The sequence below is a fragment of the Callospermophilus lateralis genome, unplaced genomic scaffold (assembly GCF_048772815.1).
Source record: "Callospermophilus lateralis isolate mCalLat2 unplaced genomic scaffold, mCalLat2.hap1 Scaffold_107, whole genome shotgun sequence".
NCBI classification, from domain to species: domain Eukaryota; kingdom Metazoa; phylum Chordata; class Mammalia; order Rodentia; family Sciuridae; genus Callospermophilus; species Callospermophilus lateralis.
In genome coordinates, this window is record NW_027510917.1 from 3,538,411 (window position 1) to 3,560,694 (window position 22,284).

A 22,284-nucleotide genomic window follows, 5' to 3' on the forward strand; every position below is an offset into this window, starting at 1 on the left:
ATTTACATCACATTTTGAAAAATTTAAATAGAACAATCTGTGACTAATAATTTTGAGAGTTTGGAAAGAAAAGAGCAAGGTAGGGTCTGAAGAGCACTAGGTTAAGGTAAGATAATGAATTCTGCTGGGCCTATTTAAAAGAGAATGTTGAAAGAGAATAGAGGCAAGCTCTAGTGCTTTAGTCAAAAACATGGTGGTTTGGACCATCAGGCATTCTAAGCCTGCTCTGCTATGCTTTTGCCTCCGCTTCACGCTCCTGAAACTTACATCTCAATGGTATCTTAGTTTTTAAAAACTGTTGCCATGATTTCCAACAGTTCTTTCTGGTATGGGCCATTTTAAGAGTCTGTTTTCTAATAATGATTATTTCATAATTTAGTTAGAGCTGGATCCTTCAAATCCTCTTTCTATGATATGCAGGATTTGTGTAATTTTGAGGGTTGTCTACAATGATGTCTTTGTACATTGCAGAAGCCACCTAATGAGTCTGCTTAATAAGTCTAACCTGCAGAGGTTGAAACCACCTGCATTCATCTGAAAACACTTCTCAGTCATAACTCAGGGAGTGTTGTAGCAAATGATGTCAGATCCTTAGACCTTTGAAAAGGTACAAAATCTTCTTTCTTTTGATAACGTTTCCTGCCTTCCTTTTCATGGGTTGTGATTTGATATGGTTATAGTTGCTGGATAGGCAGAGCAGGAGGTGGAATGGGAAAGAAGTTATTATGTATAATGAAACACACACACACACACACACACACACACACACACACAATCCTTTTATGTGTCAATCCTGTGGACAGAATTTGTGATGTTACCTAGAAAAGTCTGTTAAGTACTTTAAACCTAGTTGTTTGTCTTTTGTCTATTTGTGTATTGCCCACTGACCACTTGGAGGTCAAGTTTCCTGAGTAGTGCCTGTTATTGGTTACAGGTTCTTTTCCTGGCTTTGTCATTAAATGGTTATGATCTTGGGTGGTGACTTTGGACAAGGTCCTTTAATTATCAGGATAGTTGCCACAGAGATATTTTCAGTTATAAAATTTTTATTCTATGGGAATCTTTTTAGGTCATTCTAATCTTAACACCAGAAATATTTTGAGCTGAAAAGCCTGGGTAGTCATGTTATTTCAGTTTCTTTCACATTTTGGTCTTGTTTAATTATCGAATGTTGCTATCCACACCCTTGGGGGACACCACACACTACATTCACATAGATATTTTAACTAGAGAGAAAACTGAATAATGAATTTACCCTTATGTGCATTTATCAAGAGACATCCCAGTGGGTCAGAGCGTCCTTCTGAGACATTTTGTTTATTTTTTGACATACGCTGTCCTCCACATCACTCACACCTTGAATTCTTTCACCTTGGTGATCTCCAACTCTGAACAGTAACAGGTTTCTTTTATGTTGCCACTTGTTATAAAGATAAATGATTCCTGACAATAACCTGTACAGATTGGTGACATGTTTGACAATTACACAGCAGTTCCTAGAAAAGTGCCATCTTCTGGATACAACATTGATTCCCCCCCCCTCCCACAATCCTGTTTCTTATCAAATGCAGCTGGAATTTCTTACCAATGCCATCAGGGATAGATTTGAAACTCAGTATTCCTCTGAGACTATTATTTGTGTTGTCTCTCTCAGAAAATGCAATGAATAAAAGGGTTTTTATAACTTCATATAGTCTTTTAGAAAGAATACAGAAGAATTGTAGGGCAATTATGTGTTCTAGCAATAAAATAGTCACTTAGCAATCTTAACACTAATTAATAATATTAAATATTAACAGAAGGAAGAAAGAGTTTCAAAATTAATATCACTGAATTGGCATTACAAACTAGTAATTATGACTTTAAAGTTATGCATGATATGTATTTAAGGGCAATTAATTAATAAAACTCCTCTGAGTATTCTTTGTAAGAGTTAATATTAGGTAGAATAATTCAGTACCTTAGGAATTTACCTTCATCAACATTTGATTTATATGTAAAATGCTAAGGCTAAATGGGACCTTATCTAATTTTTATATTTTATAGGTAATGAAACTGAGCAAGAAAAGATAAATGATTTACTTAAAGTTATATAGTGATGAAGGCAAGATAAGATCACAGATCTCCTAGTGATAATTTATTTAAAAATTAATTTGTAAGTGAAGACCAGTGCTTCTAATTCTTGAAACATTTTCAAGTAGGTGTCTTTGGAGTCTCCTTTATTTAATAAAACATGTTTTAGTGGAAAAAAAGAAAGAGAAAATTTAAAGTAATAGTATCCAATCCAAAGTATGAAAGATCAGTTTGTAACTAGGTTAACATCCAATACCAAACTAGGCCAGGGAAGTTCATGTGCTCAAAAGAAAATATTCTTTGACTCATTTTATTTCTTTTCCCAAAATTAGGAAGGTTGATCACATTTTTTTTGATCTTCAAGAACTGAAATCCATTTTAATCTACATGAATAATAAGGAACAAAGGAGTGAATCCTAAGATGTGCAATTTATAATATATAGACATAAGAAGTATGATTTAAAGGCATCTTTTGTGTTATTTGTGGATATTGTTACTTCAATAAGTTACTTTTTAGCTTATCAATTCTGTACAAATTGTATAAAATAATTTTCCTGTGAAAATCCATGCATATGTGTGTTTTTGTATAGAATCTATTTATGGTAGGCAAAAATAATGTGTGTGTGTGTGTGTGTGTGTGTGTGTGTGTGTGTGTGTGTATCATATACATGTATAAATAACATACATAAAACATTATATATATCACAATTTATTTATCTGGTTTATTATTGGTGGGCATTTAGATTGTTTATATAAATAATTCTACTGTAAACATCTTGCATGTATCTTTTGGTGCACAAATATATATGAATTTCTGTTGGGTAAATATGGAAGACTGAAATTATTGGGTTATAAGGGGTATACATGTGTATGTTCAGTTTTGTAAATATTGATTAGTAGTTAACTGAATTTTTACTTCCTTATAGCACAATGAAAACTGTAGTTCCACAGTCTCATTAGTATGTTGTACTAGTTAGTAATCACTCAAGTATTGCTATTCTGATAATTATGTAGTAGTATCTCACTGTAGTTTTAATTTGTATTTCTTTGATAATAAAGTAAAGTAGATCATCTTTTTAAACATTTATTTCTTTGGGGAGTCTATGTTCAAGTTTTGTGCCCATTGTTTTTACTAAGTTTATTATTATTTTGTAGGAGAATTGTAAATATTCTTTATACATATTATGCATATTATTACAAATAACTTTTTGTACTCTGTAACCTGTCTTTTATTTTTTTTTTTGAGATTATTACAGCGATTTATTTATTTATTTATTTATTTATTTAAAAAATATTTTTCAGTTGTCAATGGACCTTTATTTTATTTATTGATACATGAGAATTGAACCCAGTGCCTAATACATGCTAGGCAAGCACTGTGCCACTGAGCCACAACCCCAGCCCACATTTCACACATTCTTAATTGGCAAAAATCCAAAATGTTGATTACATCAAATATGTTTCAAGATGTGAGAAAATAGAAACTTTCACTCGTGGCCCTTGAAACTATTAATTTGTATAATCACTTTAGAGAAAAATTTGGTAATAGCTAGTAAAGCTGAAGAGTGTAAGTCTTCCGTAGTCTTTTTTTTTTATTGGTTATTCAAAACATTACAAAGCTCATGATATATCATCTTTCATACAGTTGACTCAAGTGGGTTATGAAATCCCATTTTTACCCCAAATACAAATTGTAGAATCACATCGGTTACACACTCACATTTTTACATAATGGCATATTAGTGACTGTTGTATTCTGCTACCTTTCCTATCCCCTACTATCCCCCCTCCCCTCCCCTCCCATCTTCCCTCTCTACCTCATCTGCTGTTGTTCAATTCTCTCCCTTGTTTCCCCACCCCTTTCCCCTCACAACCTCTTATATGTAATTTTGTATAACATTGAGGGTCTCCTACCATTTCCATATGATTTCCCTTCTCTCTCCCTTTCTCTCCCCCCACTCATCTCTGTTTAATGTTAATCTTTTCCTCATGCTCTTCCTCCCTGTTCTGTTCTTAGTTGCTCTCTTTATATCAAAGAAGACATTTGGCATTTGTTTTTTAAGGATTGGCTAGCTTTGCTTAGCATAATCTGCTCTAATGCCATCCATTTCCCTGCAAATTCCATGATTTTGTCATTTTTTAGTTCTGCGTAATACTCCATTGTGTATAAATGCCACATTTTTTTTTATCCATTCATCTATTGAAGGGCATGTAGGTTGGTTCCATAGTCTAGCTATTGTGAATTATGCCGCTATGATCATTGATGTGGCAGTATCCCTATAGTATGCTTTTTTAAGATCCTCAGGGAATAGTCCTGCCTTTTAAATATCTCTTTTGATGAACAAGGTGCTTAATTATCATGTAGTCCAGTTCATAAGGCTTTTACTTTATCATTAGTGCTTTGTGTCTTTTAAACACATTTTTGTCTACTCCAAAATCATGAAAATACTTTTTATTGATAATTCCTAGTACTTCATTGAGCTACTTTTATATTAAAATGTACAGCTAAAACAAATGGTCCCAGATGTGCAAGACTGTTTTTTTCCTATTACATTGACATATTTATCTACAGTTAGGTCAAAGCATACTATCTTACTATAGTATTTAATAAATCTTCATGTCTGGTATTTTAAGTCTTTCAAATTTGCTCTTTTTCAAGATATTCCTAGATACGCTTGATCTTTTGCATTTTTATATAAATTTTACAAACATCAATTTATATTTTAAAATATGTGTTAGAATTTGGATTGAAATTGTGTTGACTCTATAGAAAATTAATAGGTAACCAACATTTTTACTAGTAAGTCTTCCAATCTATGAATATTGTATGGCCTTCTATATAATTAGTGCTCCTTTAATGTGTCTTAATAACATATTTTTTTAAATAGGCTTTTTAAAAGAGCATTTTTAGCTTCAGAGTAACATTGAGAGGAAGATAACAGGGATTTTACATATACACTCTATCCTTACTCATTCATACCTTTCCTTATTATCAACATCCCCTCCAGAGTGTACATTTGTTACAATTAATGAACTTTCAATGACACACCATTATCACTCAAAGTCTACATTATACACTAGGGATCACTTTTGAGGTTGTGCATTCTGTAGGTTCTTGCTTTCAAGTTTGTTAATTATGAATAAAGTTGTGATAAACATTGATGTACAGGTTTTTTTGTATGTATGTATTATTTGGGTAAATATCAAGGAGCATGATTACTAAATCACATGATAAAATATGATTAGTTTTATAAGAAATAAAACCATCTTCCAAAGTGGCTCTTTTATCTTGCATTCCCATCAGCATTGAATTGGAGTTCCTATTGCTACATATCTTTGTCAGCATTTAGTGGTGTTTTGGGTTTTAGTCATTGTAATAGGTATGTCATAGTACCTCATTGTTGTTTAAACTTGCAATAACCTAGCATGATATTGAACATCTTTTCAGATGCTTGTATTCTATCTGTCTATCATCTTTGGTTAGATTTCCGTTTATGACTTGTCGACCCTTTAGTTGGGTTGTTTTCTTACTTACTGAGCTCTAAGACATCTGTATATATTTGAAATAATAATCTTTTGTCAGGTACATCTTCTACATATATTTTCTCCCAGTCTGTGGCTTGACTTTTCATTTTATTGACAAGTGTCTTTCGAAGAGCAGAAGTTTTAAATTGTAATGAATTACAGTTGTCAACTTTCTTCATGGATGGTGCCTTTGGTGTTGTATTTTAAAAGTCCTCATTTTTAAGTATGATTATTTAAAATATGGTTATTTTAAAAACCATTTTAAAATACGGTTTTTAAAATAACCGTATTTTAAAATGGTTGAGGTCATTGGAATTCCCCCTATGTTAACTTCTAGAGGATTTGTAGTTTTGTATATATATTCAGTGATCCACTTGGAGTTTATTTGTGAGAAACGTTTGTGTGTGTATGTGCAGTTTATTTATTTATTTTGCTTGAGGGTGTCTAGTTGTCTCAAAAGATTGTCTTTTATGTACTATATTACCTTTGTTGGGCTGGGGATGTGGCTCAAGCGGTAGTGCGCCCGCCTGGCATGCGCGGGGCGCTGGGTTCAATCCTCAGCACCACATAAAAATAAAATAAAGATGTTGTGTCCACTGAAAACTAAAACATAAATATTAAAAATTCTCTCTCTCTCTCTCTCTCTCTCTCTCTCTCTCTCTCTCTCTCTCTTTAAAAAAAACAACACTTTCTATTGCCTTTGTCCTTGGTCAAAGATGAACTCACTTAGTTTATGTTTATCTGTTTCTGGGCTGTCTGTTCTGTTCCATTGATCTCTTTGTCTATCCTTTTGCCAATATCAGAATGTCTTTATCACTTTAGCTTTATAGAAAGTTTTGATGGTCAGGTATTATCAGTCCTTCAACTTTGTTATTTTCCTTCAATATTGTATTGGTCTTTCCAGATCATTTGCTTTTACATATAAACTTTAGAGTTAGTTTGTCAATACCTATAAAATAATTTTCTGGAATATTGATTTTGATTTTGATTTTTGTGGTGTTTTTTCCCCTGTATATCAAGTTGGGAAGAACTGACATCTTTACAATAATTAGTTTTCCTATCCACGGACATAAAAGTCTCCTTACTTTATTTAGTTTTTCTTTTTTTCTTTCCCAGTTTTATTATTTTCCTTAGAGAGATCTTGAATATGTTTTGTTATTTTTACTTATTCCTAAGTATTTTTGGAGGTTTTCTATGAAAATACTATTTTTTTAAAATTTCAAATTCCACTTTTTGATTGCTGACATATAGGAAAGAGATTAACTTTTATATATTAACCTTGTATGTGATAGTCTGATATAATCGCTCATAATTTATAGGAGGTTCTTTTTTTTCTTTTGGATTTTATACATAGAAAATTGCATTATCTGAACACAGACAATTCTCTTCATTTCTTCCCAATCTGTATGTGTTTTATAATCAGATACTGATTTTCATGAAGTTACATATTTTCCCATCTATGTTCATAAGAGATATTGGTGTGTAGTTTTTTTTTCTTGTGAAATCTTTGATTTTTGTATTAGGACAGAGATGACCTCATAGAATGAGTTAGCAAGTGTTGCATTTTCCTCTGTCTTTAGGAAGAGCTTGTAGAGAATTTGTGTGATTTATGTCCTAAATATTTGGAAGAATTCACTGGTGAACCCATGTGGGTCTACTTCCTGTTTTTATGGGTCTGCTCAGATTGTCTGCTCTCTATATGAGCTTTAACAGAATTGGTCTTCCAAGGACTTGGTCTCTTTAACCTGTATTACCCAATTTCTGGGTGTAGAATTATTCAGTTATTTCACTATTAGCCTTTTAATGTCCAGGGGAGCTAAAGTGATAGCCTCACTTCTGTTCTGATGTTGGTAATTTATGTTTTGTCTTTTTTCTAATTTCCTGAATAGGGACTTATCAATTTTATTGATATTTTCAAAGAATCTGCTATTGGTTTTATTGATCTTCTCTGTTGACTCTCTATTTTCAACTTCATTGATTTTTATTGTTAGTTCTTTTTTTCTTGTTTACTTTGCTTTTAATTTCTTAGCTTCTTGATTAGGAAATTTAGATGATGGATCTTAGATTATTTTTCTTTTCTAATAAACAATTTCAGTTCTCTACATTTCCTCCTAAGCCCTGCTTTCTCTGTGTCCTACAAATATGGATGTTATGTTTCCATTTTCATTTAGTTCAAAATATATTTTTTAATTTCTCTTGTGATTGTTTTCTTTACTCAAATGTTGCTCCAAGGTGTTTCATAATGTATTTGAGGGATTTTACAACTGTCTTATTGATTTCTAGTCTAAATCCATTGTGTTCTGAAAACAGACGATGTGTGGTTTCTGCTTTTGTAAACTTCTTAAGGTGAGTTTCATGGTCCAGAATGTGAATATTCAGGAATGAGATCAAGAAAAATGTTTATTCTGATGTTATTGCATGAAGTAATCTATGTGTGTCAATTAGTTCCCATTCAGCAGTGCTGTTGTTGAGTTCACCTATATGCCCTTGCCAGGCTTGGTGGCACATACCTGTAATCCTAGTGAGTTGGAAGGCTGAGGCAGGAGGATTGCAAGTTTGAAGCCAGCCAAATCAGCAACCCAGTGAGGCTTTAAGCAGCTTAGTGAGATCCTGTCTCAAAATTTTAGAAAAGGTTGTGTCGTGCTGGTTACTGGGGATGTAGCTCTGTGGTTAAGCACCCCAGTGCCTCCCCCAATCAAATCTACATGCCTTTCCTGATTTTTTGCCCATGTCTGATGGAGGGATACTGAAGTCTCTGGCTATAACAATAGAGTGAGGGAAGAAAAGGTGGTGAACGAGAGGAGGGCTATGCTTCCCAGTTATTTTGTGGCTCAGGATTCAAGCCGTGGAAGTACTGCTTCTCTACTGAGGTGGGTGACAGAGGGAATTCTCTGAACTTCAGTAGTGGATGGTAAGAATCAGAGTCACAGAAATTCCCTTGCTTTGAACAAAGGACAGGAGAGTACATGGTAGCCAGGCTGGTGGTGGCAGCAGCACCAGTTCACCACAGAGGGAGGAATGATGCAGGCAGAAAGAGAGAAACACAGCAAGCAAATTCTGCACGGGAGAACCTGTAGAACAGAGAACTGTCTCAACTGAACTGAACCAATAGCTGCACAGCGAGCTGGTGCTTGAAAAGTGATCTGTGTTTCTCAGCTGGCGATGGGAGAGCCCTGGCAGGGAGCCATGGTGAAGTACCATGTGGGGCTTGCTGGTGCAGGAGCCTAGGAGATCACAGCAAGCATCGACATACTGTCTCAGCAAGAGCCTTCTGGCTGGTCTGGAGTGTGCCTGCGAGGGTGCAATTGAAACCCATAGAGGATTGTGCCCAGGGAGATTCAGGCTCAGGTACAGAGAGGTGAGCAGCTTCCTTCCCGTTTGAGTCTGATGGCTTCCAGAACCATCTGGGAAGGGCCTGGAAGCTGGGCAGGCAGGCACAATTGCACTCAGGGTCTGATCCTGGGAAGACCTGTGGACCACAGGCTGGGCACTGCTCTGAATGACTCCGTGCTGTACAGAGCAGCAGGATGACTCGACACCTCGTCTGCACGAATAAAGAGCCACTATCTGCCCAGCCCAACCATAAGGCACACATTGACGAATGACTTACACATAACAACTTATCAGACTAAATCGGAAGTACCTCAACATGTGGACATCAAAATTGTATCAGGAACACCAGACACAGAAGCTTACTAAGTTCTTCAGATGCAATTCCCTCAACCTAAGATCCACAAAAGGAAGAGCCCCTCAAGACTGGATGAGCCTCCCCGAGCCCATCACCCGCGCACTTGTTAGGAACCTGGCCCAGCAAAATTGCCACAACCACGAGCCTCCAATTTCCTGTCCCTTTGGACTTTAGCTCAGTGTGTTTTCTTCCTGTCCATGATAACAGTGTGTGGCCTACTCCAAGCTGACACTTCAAGCAGATACTCTAAAACTGAAACTGCCATCTGTCCAGACCCTCTGCTTTGACAACGTCACAGAACTGGTTCATTAAAACCCTTATCTGACCACTCACAGTGACTCTTCCTCTCCTCATTCATTTTTCTCTCTGTGTACACTCTCAGCTCAGCATCCTGACACCCTGGGGCAGTCTCAACTGTTAGTCTTTAAGTGATATATATTCAGTAATATATATTACTGAATATATGTATGTATATATGTAAATATATGTGTGTATATATGTATATAGATACATATACTCAGTGATATGTATTCAGAAAATGAACACCACTGAAAGTCGTGCAGCTCATGATTGTATTGTTATTCAATACATTCTGACATTGTAGAAAGTGTGTTTGGTCTGTGTTGATTGCATAGCTTGCTTGTAACTATTGGCAGAATTGGCAGGATTCTGTTTGTTAAAGAAGGAATCCAATGAGTAAATAGACCACTGGCAAAATAACTGGAGTTATGCATTTTTTTCAAACAAAATAGTCATTTGGCAATATAGCTGTGTTTGGTACCCTTACCAAAAACTCATGAACAGAGACTGGAAGCTTGCTCTACCCATCAAGTCCTGGCTCATGCTGTGGTGCAAACTGTTTAGGGCAGAACATAGCTCAGGCCCTGGAAGGAGAGCATGACTCTGATTCCTGTAGATCAAGGGCCTAAGTTTGTAAAGCTGGGAAGGAAAATTGCCTACACTGTGCAAGGTCTCAAGAAAAATTGGTTGGCAAAAGAGGTCTACAAAGTAGCAGAGAGAGGGGAAGCAAATCTCAGTCATCTACTGTTATTACCTGGTAAGGTAGACTCCAGAATTCTGCTGCACTAGGAAATTATTTGAATGGGCAAGATAACTAACAAGAACAAATATTAGTTCTAGGATGAAAAATAAGGAACAGAATTCAAGGGGAAAACCCTTAAATGGTGCTTACTTCCAGAGATCCATGGTACCCACAGAGCAGGAGATCAGAAAAAAATGATAAATAACAGTCCCAGAACATATATTATTATATTTCAAGGACCATACTAATGTAGGCCCATTAACATAGAGAGCATCAAGAAAAGAAGAACCTGCAGTATTATTTAAAAGCCTATCACAAGTTGGTCAGGACAGATGTAGGGCAAACAAATGGTACTTACTTAGATGATATAAATCTGTAGAGAATATGATGACAGTGTAATAGATGATGCCTATGACCACAGGACCTCAATCTCAAGGATCCCAGAGACCATATGATCCTTGGGGAAAGATCTATGCAGCATGAGCAGTTATAAATAGAAAAATAAAACGAACAGATATAAATCACGCAATTAAAAGCACCAGAAAATTATCAACTTACCAATGTGTATATATCACCAGACAATTGCATATGCAACACCATTTGAGGGTCCAGCACCTAGGTCCACCAGAACAACTGAAATTCTCATTCATGGATGGATTAGCAGGCTGTCAGAACATTTGTGACATATTAACGACATTCAAACCATCATCAGAACCATATGGGTCACATAACATAACATTCATGACAGAATTACTTTCAAATCAGGGCCATCACAAGCCAAAAAAATTCATTACACTAAACACTAGAACATTCAATAGACCAAATACATATAGGACAAGTTATATTCCACAACAGACACAAAGACAGAATTTTGTAGTACAGAAAAACAGACAAAATTACATGTCAAAATAAATAAAACACACAGTACATCTAGGGAAACCTGGAAACCAAGACCATTCCAGGAATATAACCCACACAATAGAAGCAACTTCCAGAGAAGGGATTTATTCCCTCCAGGAAATGAACAAAAATCTTACAAAATTATGCTACAAGAGACACACAGAGATTCTTTGCAAACAAACTAGAAGGGCCCAAGTATAGAAATATCTTTGTAGGACCTGGAGCTAATAGATTGTACATACAATTGGCAATAGAAATTCAGGGGACTACGGAAACGCACACTTTTGCTAAGAGACACAGGATCACAGATAACCTTTTTAAAGATAGTGATTAACAAGAGTAATAGCCTCACAAAAATAGAAGGATTGAATGGCAAAATAATGTAATTCAGCTAAATCAGACTAAAAAATTCATGCTATTATGTTCACCCAATAGAAGGAACTATGTGTTGCTTGCTTGAGATGAAAAACATTTTGGTCCCTAAATATGATACCAGAAATATGTAAAAATTGGTGGTCAACAAAATACATAAAAATTATGAAATTAAGATTAGCAAAAATGCACATAACCCATATCACAATACCCAAGCCCACAGAGACAGCATATATAAAAATGATATTAAATGAAGTGTGATCATAAAGAAATTACAGAAAAAAATAAAGAAATAATTCATGGAAAATAATAGTACCTGTCAGGTCTAATAATTTTAACAGCCAGTTCTAAAACCTAATGAATCATACAGATTAATAGCTTATTCATAGTGGGTTAAGGAGGGGGAGCATGGGAGGATTAGATAAATTCTAGATAGGGCAAAGGGGTGAGAGGGGTACGGGGGGAGCATGGGGCTAAAAAAGATGGTGGATAGAGATGGAGATGGACATCATTACCCTAAATACATGTATTAAGATACGAATGGTGTGAGTATACTTTGTGTATAACCAGAGATATGAAAAATTGTGCTCTATATGTATAATATGAATTGTAATGCAGTCTACTGTCATATATAACAAATTAGAATTTAAAAAAAACTCAGTAGATTATAGAAACCTCACCAAGTTATCTCCAAAACTGCCAGGTGCATTATCAGATGTAGAAAAAGCTATCCATAAAGTAACACAACATAATGGAAAATTCTGTGAGATGATGGACATGTCAGATATGTTCTTACTACTTTTACACATGAAAGCAAGCAATACCAATAGCCACGAGGCTATTTATGTTTTTCTTTTTAAAAATGTTGTTCCTTTTTAGATATACATGACAGTAGAGTGTATTTGGACATATTATACATACAGGTGGTATAACTTAGGAACCACAAGTCTATTTAAATAATTTATTAATAATTCATTCAATACTCTCCTCTCAAATTAACTAAATATTACTCATTGATCGTATTCTATATAGATGACACAATGATCATAAATAATAATAAATGAGGGAAAAAACAGTATGACCTTATATCACCTGTAAGTTTTTAGGAGTTACATGGCCATCAGATGGTAGAGAGATACTAAAGACAGTGACAGACAAAATTTTAGCAATATAGACACCTTCATCTAAATAAGAAACACAATGTTTTATAAGATGGTTTGGCTACTGGAGACAAAATATACCTATCTAAACATTATATTAAGACCTGTATATAAAAATCACAATAAAGGGGCTGGGGTTGGGGTTCAGTGGTAGAGCACTTACCTAGCATGTGTGAGGCACTGGGTTTGATTGTTAGTACCACATACAAGTAGATAAAATAAAGGTCCATCAACAACTAAAAACAAAAACAAAAGCAAATCACAAAAAGGTCACAGGAATTCTCATGGACCTAAACTATTATCTCCAAGTTATGGTACATGACTTTCCAATTCACCATTAGCAATCAGACCATACTCTGCAAGACATATCAAATTAGGAACACATTAACAGAGTTTAAGGCAGAACACATTACAAACATAGACACCTGTGAAAACAAGAAATACAAACAACACTTAAAGTATTATAAAAGAGATAAGTACACACCAGTGGACACCCTCAAGAAAGAGGAAGATGAATCCATCTCAACACTTGCACAAGTCTCAGACCTCTGAAAACATGAGAAAACAGGCAATAACTCTCTTTGTTCAACCTATAATCACCCCGAGGGACCCACAGATAATGAAGGAGATGAAATTCCAGAGAAAGATTACCAAAAAAATTGATTATTGAAGTGACTAATGAGCTAAAAGAACACCTAAGGAATGAATTAAGAGAATAATTATAAAAGGCAAAAGATTATTTCAATAAAGAGATAGACATTCTGCAAAGAAACCAATTAGAACTTCTAGGAATGAAAGATACAATATATCAAAGTAGACATTCACTTGAAAGTATAATCAACAGATTAGATTACATAGAAAACAAAACTTCAGACCTTGATACAGGGTATATAAACTTAAATACTCAGAAGCAGTGAATAAAAAAAAATAAGAAATGAAAGCCCCAAAATCTTTGGGACCAAAGAGGGCATGGAGATACAGGCTTATGGCATTATAAAATGTTTAAGTGAAATAATAGCAGAAAAAATTTCTAAGCCTTAGAAATGAGATGGACACACACATACAGGATGCATATAGAACCCCAAATAGACAAGATAGAAAAAAGTACCTCTCCAAGACCCTTCATAATCAAAATGCCTAATGGAGAGAATAGGATAGACTATTAAAAGCCCCAAGAGAAAAATGTCAGGTCACATTTAGAGATTAACCAATAAGGCTCACTTCTGATCTCTTAGCTCAGACTCTCAAATCCAGGAGGGCTTGGAATGAGATAATCCAAGCTTTGAAAAAAAAAAAGAACTACCAAACAAGATTGCTATATTCGACAGAGCTATCATTCAGAATAGAAAGAGAACTGCAAAGTGAAAAGATAGGATTAACTAAAAGAATTCATGATCACTAAGCCAGCAGTACAGAAAATACTTAACAAAGTGCTTACACACAGAAAACTAAAAAACCAATTCCAGAGCTCCCCAAATGTGAAGCTCACTAAAAGAGCAGTTGAACAAATAAAAATTAATACTGAATTACATATATGAAACAAACCAAAATGGCAGGACATAATAAACATGTCTCCATAATAACTCTGAAGGTAAATGGTCTCAAATTTTCTATTAAAGATACAGATTCACAGAATCCATTAAGAAACAAGACCTAACTATATGTTGGTTTCAGGAGACTCATAGGCAGAGATGTGCATAGGCTAAAAATAAAAAGATGGAAAAAGATACTTCATGCAAAATAAGTCTAAAAACAAACAGGAGTAGCTATTAGTATATGTGACAGCAGATTTCTATTAAAACAGAACTTACAAGGGAGGCCATTTCATACTGGCAAAGGATAATTCAACAAGAAGATATAACAGTTGTAAATATTTATGCCACAAGTATTAGTGCACTGAATTACATCAAACAAACCCTTCTTGACATCAAATCCATACAGACCCCCAATACAATAATACTGAATGGTTTCAATTCTCTTCTTTCACTAATAGGTCATCCAGGTGTAAAATCAATAATTACACTTCTAACATAAATAATATTATACACCAAGTGGACCTAATAAACATCTATGGAGTATATGATTCAATAGCAGCTGAATTCACTTGATTCTCAGCAGCTCATGGAATGTTTTCTAAAATAGACCATATTTTAGTACACAAAGCAAATCATATCTAAAACAAACAAACAAAAAAGATATAATCCCTTTCATGTTTTCAGATCATAATGGATTAAATTAGAAATTAATAGAAAGAAAAGTTACAGGAACTATATAAATGTGCAGATTGAACAATAGTTTTTTTTAAAAAATGAGGATTAGATCATAGAAGAAATAAGGGGAGAAATAAAAAAAATTTATAAAGGAAGAATAGTGACACAATATATCAAAATCATAGGGACACTATGAAGGCAGTTTTAGGAGAAAAGTCTATAGCATTAAGTTAAAAAAATAGCTCCCAAATGAACTATATAATGCTACATCTCAGTGCCCTAGAAAAAGCAGGAACAAACTAATTCAAAACCAGTAGAAGACAGTACTAATTACAATCGGAGATAAAATTGGTGAAATAGAAAATTAAAAACAATACAAAGGATCAATGCAACAGAATTAATTCTTTGAAATGTAAACAAGATTGATAAACCCTTAGCCAAACTAACCAAAGAGATGAGAGAGAAAGAGAGAGAGAGAGAAAGAGAGACTGAGAGAGACCTTCATTAACAAAATAAGACATGGAAAAGGAGATATCACTAAGGAAGTAATGAAGCCTATTTTCGAAACTGATATTCCAATAAATTGAAAAATCTACAAGATATTGACAAATCTCTAGATTCATGTGATCTACCCAAATTGAACCAAGAGGATATATAAAACCTGAACAGACCAATGGCAATCAACAAAATTAAAACAGTAGCAAAAAGCCTTCCAACAAAGAAAAGCCTTCCAACCAGATGGATTATTAAGACATTTAAAGAAGAACTAATGCCAATCCTTCTCAAACTATTCTATGAAATAGGAAGGGAGTGAATATTCCAAGATTCATTCTTTGCATCCAGTATCACTCTGGTACTCAAACCAGATAAGGACACTTTAAGGAGAGAAAATAATAGAACAATATCCTGGATGAACATAGTTGTAGAAATACTAAAAACTAAAACAAACTTAGCACTTCTGTTTTAATAGAAATCTGCATTCAAAAACACATTAAGATTGCACACCATGGTCAAGTTGGATTCATCCCAGGGCTGCATATTTAGTTTAACATATATAAATCAATAGCCATAATTCATCACATAAATAGAATTAAGGACAAAAAAATCACATGATCATCTCAATAGTTGTAGGAAAAAAAACTTTGACAAAATCCAGCACCCATTCATGTGAAAAGTACTGAAGAAACTAGGAATACAAGGAACCTACCTCAGTATCATAAAGTCTGTATGTGACAAACCCAAATCCAGCGTCATACTGAATGGAGAAAAACTAAAAACATTTTCTCTAAAATGAAGAACAAGACAAGGATTTCCACTCTCACCATTCCTATTCAATATAGTTCTTGAAACCCTAGCCAGAGCAATCAGGTAAGAAAAGGAAATTAAAGGCATACAAATAGAAAAGGAAGTCATTAAACTATCTCTGTTTCCTGATAATATGACACAAAGACCTTAACAAGAAGACTTCTAGAACTGATAAATTCATCAAAGTAGAAGGATATAAGATAAACCTACAAAATCAATAGATTTCCTATGTTCCAGTAATGTATCTGCCGAGAAAGAAATCAATAAAACAATTCCATTCACAATAAAATAAAATACCTAGGGATATATCTAAGTATGAATTTGAAAGACCTCTACAATCAAAGTTACAGAACCCTGAAGAAGGATATTGAAGATTTTATAAGATAAAAGGACCTCTCATGTTCTTGGATATACAGAATTAATATTGTCAAAATGGCCTTAGCAATCAATAGATATCCCTCAAAATATCAATTACATTCTTCAAAGAATTAGAAAAAAAATAGTTCTAGAATTCCTATGGAAGAATAAAAGATCCAAAATAGCCAAAGCAATCCTGAGCAATAAAAGCTACACTAGAAATATCACAAAGACAGATCTCAAATTATACAACAGAGCTATAGTAACAAAAACAGATTGGTATTGATATGAAAAACAGATATGAATACCAGTGAAATAGAATATAAGACTTATAGAAAAACCCACAGATATACAGTCACCTGATCCTTGACAAAGGACCCCCCAAAACATGTTGAAGATAGCCTTTTTAACAAAGGGAGAATATCCACATATAAAAGAATGAAACTAGATCTCCTCTCACCTTGCACAAAAAATCAAGGTGAATCAAAGTCCTAAGAATTAGATCTTTACCAATGAAACGCCTAGAAAACTAAGTATCAGCACACCCACATATTGGTGCACGAACCAAATTCCTCAATAAAGCAAACCAATGGCATCAAATTAAAAACTTTCTGCCCAGAAAAGGAAATAAGAGCATGAAGACAGAGCTTACAGAATGGGAGAAAATAGTTGCCAGTTATTCTTTTGACAAGGGAGTAATATACATAATATATCCAGAACATATAAATAATTTTAAAAACTTAACATAAAAAAATAGCACCCAACTCAGTAAAGGGGCAAATGATCTAAACAGACATTTCTCAAAAGAAGAAATACAAATGGTCAACAATGTATGGAAAAACTGTTCAACATCCTTAGCAATCAAGGGAATACAAATCAAAACTACACTGAGATTTCATCTCTGTCTAGTTAGAAGAGTAATCACCAAGAATACAAATAATAATAATAATAATTGCAGGTGAGTATATAGGGGAAAGGATATACTTTATAGATCATTGGTGTGGTTTCAAATTAGTATAACTGCTTTGGAAAGCATTATGGAGTTTCCTCAAAAAGCTAGAAATGAAACTCCCATATAACCCAGCTATCCCACTCCTTGGTATTTACCAAAAGAACTAAAATCAGCATACTGCGGTGATAAGCTACACCAATATCTATAGTGGTGCAATTCACAATAGCCAAGTCAGGGAACCAGCCTACAAACACCTGTTGACAGAAGAATAAATAAAGCAAATGTGGTGTATATACATAGTAGAATTCTACTCAGCCACAAAGAAAAATGCAGTTACATCATTTTCAGGTAAAAATGAATGGCACTAGACAACATCTTGCTATGTGAAATAGTCCAGACTCAGAATGTGAAGGATCAAATGTTTTCTCTCCTATGTGAAAGCTAGAGAGAGAACTGGGGAAAGTAATGAAAAAGGGAGATCTTGTGAAAATAGAAGGAAGACTAATAAAGTAGAGTATACCATATGTGAGTATACCACAATGATATACATAGACAGATTTAAAATGCCTTAATTAAAATAATATTAGCAGGGAGTTCAGTAGAGTTGAATAAGTGGATGGGGAAGGAAGGAGAGTGAAAGGGAAGGTACAGGGGAATAAGATGATCATTGTTATGGGCGTGTATGAATATGGCATAATGAATCCCCTTATTTTGTATAATTATAATGCATTAATAAAAATAATGATAATTATTATTTTTTACAAAAACAAAAGAAGAGTGTAGGGATTCTGACCGTGGAAATATACAGGGAAGCATTTCTCCGCTGAGCCAACTCCCAGGGGATAACTGGCACTCTGTTTCCCACCCTTAGAATGCCCTGCAGTTTCTCCTAGGAACTATAGTGAAATAACCTGTACATGGGCTTCATCTAGCTACTGTGGCAATGCGTTAGAGTCTTATCAGCCTCGACCTTGATCTCAGGCACATAGCTCCTGGGAATAAAGGAACTCTCTTGTTAGACAACCACAATATTTTACTGAGCCTAAACCTGTCCACAAAACAGGAACTTTATACAATGGGTTTTCTGGAGAGCTACACAAATCTCCTAACATGGCACATTGCAACTTGGTATATAACTGAGGAATAAGCTGCATAATGTAGTAAGTGTATAACCTGCTTAGTAATGCAATGAAAATATATACTAATGATGCCAATGACCTAAAGTAACCCATTGAAATAAATAAGGCTTGGCAACTTGGCCTCTCTGACATATTTCTTTCCTGCCTCTGCATCTTGTCTCTGTGTCTCCTTTTTATTTTCCTTAAAGAAGAGACTCTAAAAATAGTAGATTTATCTGTTTCTCCTTGTAGTTCTCTGCTTTGCACCCCATGTTTTGATGTACTAATCTTAAGGGCATATGGTAAGGATTATCATGTGTTCCTTATCACTATGTAATGTCTACCTTTGTCCCAGAACTTTTACATTGCTCTGAATTCTGCTCCAACTGAAATTTGTAGATTTCTTTTAAAAATTTTATTAGTTCTAATTATCCATGTCAGTAAAATGCATTTGGACATATCATACGTAAATGGAGTACAACTTCTCATTCATCTTGCACATAATGTAGAGTTATAAAAATCATGTAATTATATGTGCACATAGAGTAATGATGTGAGATTCATTCTACTATCATTCCTACCCCCATATCCCCCCTCCTTTCACTCCCCTCTGTCTAATCCAAAGTACCTCTATCCTTCCCTAACCCCACCCCCCTGTCATTGTAAATTAGCATCCACATATCAGTGAAAACATTTGGCTCTTGGTTCTTTGGGATTGGCTTATTTCACTTTTCATTATATTCTCCAGCTTCATTCATTCCAGCATGTGAAATAATTCCATTCTTTTTTTTTAAGACTGATTAATATTCTATTGTGTATATATACCACATTTATTTATCCATTCATCTGTTGAAGGGCACCTAAGTTGGTTCCATAGTTTTATTGCTTTCTTTTGATTACTGCTAGCACAGTATTTAAAGTGCCTTTTATCTAAACAACATGTAGGGGGGTCTTCTTTTTTGATCCACTACCTCTCTTTTTCACTTGATGAATTTAGACCATTGGCATTTAAAGTGATTGTGGATATGGCTGAATTAATATCCACTACATTTGTAGTGTTTCCTAATCATTACCCTTATTTTTTTTTACTATTTTTGCCATCCACTTTTCCTGCCTTTTATGGTTTTAATTGTATGACCCTATTTTTCTCTCTTTTCTTGACATATCAATTAGACTTCTTCTTAAAAATTCTTTTAGTTGTTTCCTAGGGATTTCAGTATATTTCTAAAACTATTCTATTTTCACATAATACTGTATTGCTTCATGATAGTGCAAGAACCTTATAAAATATTCATACACTCCCATTTCTTACATCATTACTACAGTTCATTTTACTTATATATAATCTGTCCTTTTCAAATACATTATTGCTCTTATTGTTCTGAACAAACCTCCCTATTAGACCAATGAAGAAGAATAAAAATAGAAGTTTTTATTTTACATTCACTTATTCCTTTTCCAATGCTCTTCCTTCATTGATATGAATCTAGATTTTTGACCTTTCTTTCCAAAATATTTCTTTACACATTTTATTTTATTTTTTTAAACTCAGGTCAGTGACAACACATTTTTGTCTGAGAATGTTGTTAGCTTTTTACCTTTGAAAAAAATTTTGCAATGTACATAATTCCAAGCTGGCAATTTCTTCCTCTCAATACTTTTAATATTCCACTGCACTCTATTCCTGCTTGCCTAGTTTCTGAGGAATATTTGCACATGATTCTTAACTTTGCTTCTCTATTGGCAGGTAAGATGTTCCCCGCCCCTTTGATTTCTTTCAAGGTTTTCATTATCTTTGATTTTGTGCAGCTTGACCGTCTCATGGTTATGTGTGGTTGTTGTCTTTTGTCTGTTTATTTTTGTTTGGGGCATATAACCTGCTTATATGTTCCCTGAGATTCCCGGATCTCTGCTTTAGTATCTGATATTAGTGGGGACATTCTCTGTCATTATTGTTTCTGATATTTCTTCTGTTTCTCTGCCTTTCTTGTGGTCCTCCTTGTGGTCATCCCACAGTTCTCCTCCAGTTAACGGATTCCTCCACCCTTCTTAACAGTAATTTTTCTCTTTGTTTTTCCATTTGGGATGTTTCTTTTGACATGTCCTCGAGTGCAGAGAATCTTCCCTCAGCCATGCAACAGTCTATTATGGAAACGAGAAAGACACTCTTCATTTCTATTGCAGGGTTTTTGATCCCTGGCATTTCTTTGTGATTTTTTCCCCCTCAGAATTTCTATCTCTCTGTTTACACTGCACGTCTGTTATGGCATTCAGCTTAATTTTCACATTAGAGCACTTAGTATTTTAATGGTGTTGTTTTAAAACTTCAGTCTGATAATGACAACATCCTTGCAGTATGCAAGCCTGTTTCCTCTCTCTTCAAATATGTTTTTTGCTTTTTAGAATGCTGTATCATTTCTCATTGAAAGCTGGCCATGTCATCTGGGGGTAAAAGGAACCTCTGTTATGTGGCTTTAATTCACAGGGAAAGGTGAAGCTTTCAACAGTCCTGTGATTAAGTCACAGTCTTTACGTGAGCACTGGAATTAACCCTCACCAGTGCTTCCTTCCCTTCTTCTTTAAGTAGGGTAGGAAGGAGCTGAAATTGGCTATTTTTGTTTTATGCATCATCAGTAATTTTTTGAAGTTTTCAGCTTGATATTTTACTCAAATTTACACAGACTTCTTTGTAAATATTTGGGTTTTGTGGATTCTATTACAAGGGGTCTTCTTTTTAAAATTTCTTTCTCTTGGGCCAGGGGTGAGGGTCAGGGGTAAAGCACTTGCTTAACTTTGGCTAGGACCTGGATTGGCTGCCCGGCACCACAGATCAAAACCAAAAAAACACACTAAACTTTCTTTAATAATATTTTCTTCTGAAATGAAAATGCAATCTTTTTTTTTAAACTAATGTGTTTCTGGTGAACTTTCTAAATCCACCGATTAGTATTAAAATTAACAGATGTATTTGGATTTTTCTATGGATGATCCTGCCATCTGTATACAGAACTTGTATTTCTTCCTTTTCAATTATTTTACCTTCCTTTTCCTCTCTTATCGAACTGTCTAGGAGGTTCAGCACAATAATGAGTAGTAGTAATGATAGTAGCGCTTCTGTTCATAAGGTTGATTTCAGAGAAAGAGCTTTCAGTGTTTTACCAGGAAGCATAATATTTTTGTAGTCCCTCCTCCCTTTTTAGATAGCATCTGTCAGATTAAGGATATTTTTCTCCTATTCCTAGTGTGCTAAGCTTTTAATCTTCATAGGTGTTAAATTTCATAAAATCTTTTTTTTTCTGCATCTTTTGAAATGATTCGATGATTTATTTTCCATTTTGTTAATATGGTGGATTTTGTGAATTAACATTTTGACAGTTGAGCCAAGCTTACATTTCTGGAAGAAATTCAACTTGATCATGATTCATTAGCCTTTTAAAAAACTGCTGGATTTAACTTCTTGACATATATGAATGTACATTATTAACAGAAATTGGCTAGTAGTTTTTCATCAGATTTTAGGATAATTTTACGTTATCTTCATAAAACGAGTTGGTATTTTCCCCTCCTTTTTTAATATTTGCA